Here is a 2,500-nt window from a genome sequence, read left to right as displayed (position 1 = left end):
GATAGATAGATAGATAGATAGATAGATAGATATAGATATAGATATAGACACAGTTTATCTGCTGTAATGCCTGCTTAACCCCTTCAATCCCGGAGAAATTTTGCCATTTTTGCGCTATGTCGGTTCAGCGATGATTCTCTTTTACTGTGAATAGTGTACCCATATAAACTATATATTGTTTTTTCAAGGAGAGATAGAGCTTTCTTTTGATACCATAGTTGGATGATTAGCTGAAAATTTAGAATTAGAAATTTAGTAAAAAGTAGCAAGAATTAGAAAAAAAAATCTGTGTTTTTTTCATTTTCCCTCTGAATCCTCACAAAATTAGGTAAAAAGACAGAAAATTCCATCCAGATTTATCCATTTAGGTGTCCTGTAGATGTCGATGTGCCCAAAGTGCCCGTTCCCGGCCGCCTAAGTTGATCGCGGCCGGCCGGCAGTTTTGCTCTAAGTCCCCGTTTTTGGCAGGTCAAGTTGCTTGAGAAACCCTGGAAGTCTATGAGGTCGGATTTGCCGGCCGCATCCGACCCTCGCTCCATCGAAGTCGGCATGCCTTGCCGGATTTTCCCGGTGGTGACGTGGAACTCCGTCCCGGTTCGCCAGGGACGTCAGGCACCCTCCGCCGGATATATAGGGAAGCTGCTGCTGCTTGTTCCAGAGAGCCGGCTCCCAACGACCTCGCGAAGCCCAGCCCGGGTGCCGGCCATGTCCCGGCCCCGGCCCCGGGAACCCCACCGTCCTGTAGACCTCCGAGGGTCCCGCCCGGGGCTCCACGGACCTCGGGAGGACCAGCCCGGGTGCCGCACCGGCGGTCCAACCCGCCCATGTCCCGGGCCGTGTCCCGGGAACACCACCTTGGGGCAGACCCCCGAGGGTCCCGCCAGGGGCTCCCCGGACCTCGGGAGGACCAGCCCGGGTGCCGCACCGGCGGTCCAACCCGCCCATGTCCCGGGCCGTGTCCCGGGAACACCACCTTGGGGCAGACCCCCGAGGGTCCCGCCAGGGGCTCCACGGACCTCGGGGTGCCCAGCCCGGGTGCCGCACCGGCGGTCCAACCCGCCCAAGTCCCGGGCCGTGTCCCGAGAACACTACCTTGGGGCAGACCCCCGAGGGTCCCGCCAGGGGCTCCCCGGACCTCGGGAGGACCAGCCCGGGTGCCGCACCGGCGGTCCAACCCGCCCAAGTCCCGGGCCGGGTCCCGGGAAGAGCACCAGGGGGCAGACCCCCGAGGGTCCCGCCAGGGGCTCCCCGGACCTCGGGGTGCTCAGCACGGGTGCAGCACCGGCGGTCCAACCCGCCCAAGTCCCGGGCCGGGTCCCGGGAACACCACCATGGGGCAGACCCCCGAGGGTCCCGCCAGGGGCTCCCAGGACCTCGGGAGGACCAGCCCGGGTGCCGCACCGGCGGTCCAACCCGCCCAAGTCCCGGGACGGGTCCCGGGAACACCACCATGGGGCAGACCCCCGAGGGTCCCGCCAGGGGCTCCCCGGACCTCGGGAGGACCAGCCCGGGTGCCGCACCGGCGGTCCAACCCGCCCAAGTCCCGGGCCGGGTCCCGGGAAGAGCACCATGGGGCAGACCCCCGAGGGTCCCGCCAGGGGCTCCCCGGACCTCGGGAGGACCAGCCCGGGTGCCGCACCGGCGGTCCAACCCGCCCAAGTCCCGGGCCGGGTCCCGGGAAGAGCACCATGGGGCAGACCCCCGAGGGTCCCGCCAGGGGCTCCCCGGACCTCGGGAGGACCAGCCCGGGTGCCGCACCGGCGGTCCAACCCGCCCAAGTCCCGGGCCGGGTCCCGGGAAGAGCACCATGGGGCAGACCCCCGAGGGTCCCGCCAGGGGCTCCCCGGACCTCGGGAGGACCAGCCCGGGTGCCGCACCGGCGGTCCAACCCGCCCAAGTCCCGGGCCGGGTCCCGGGAAGAGCACCAGGGGGCAGACCCCCGAGGGTCCCGCCAGGGGCTCCCCGGACCTCGGGGTGCCCAGCCCGGGTGCAGCAACGGCGTTCCAACCCGCCCAAGTCCCGGGCCGGGTCCCGGGAACACCACCATGGGGCAGACCCCCGAGGGTCCCGCCAGGGGCTCCCCGGACCTCGGGGTGCCCAGCCCGGGTGCCGCACCGGCGGTCCAACCCGCCCAAGTCCCGGGCCGGGTCCCGGGAAGAGCACCAGGGGGCAGACCCCCGAGGGTCCCGCCAGGGGCTCCCCGGACCTCGGGGTGCCCAGCCCGGGTGCAGCAACGGCGGTCCAACCCGCCCAAGTCCCGGGCCGGGTCCCGGGAAGACCACCAGGGGGCAGACCCCCGAGGGTCCCGCCAGGGGCTCCCCGGACCTCGGGGTGCCCAGCCCGGGTGCAGCACCGGCGGTCCAACCCGCCCAAGTCCCGGGCCGGGTCCCGGGAAGAGCACCTAAGGCAGACCCCCGAGGGTCCCGCCAGGGGCTCCCCGGACCTCGGGGTGCCCAGCCCGGGTGCAGCAACGGCGGTCCAACCCGCCCAAGTCCCGGGC

This window comes from Sceloporus occidentalis, unplaced genomic scaffold, assembly GCF_023333645.1.
Source record: "Sceloporus occidentalis isolate IW3139 unplaced genomic scaffold, rSceOcc1.0.p SCAF_34, whole genome shotgun sequence".
In the NCBI taxonomy this organism is placed as follows: Eukaryota; Metazoa; Chordata; class Lepidosauria; order Squamata; family Phrynosomatidae; genus Sceloporus; species Sceloporus occidentalis.
Note: the sequence above shows the minus strand (reverse complement) of the source record.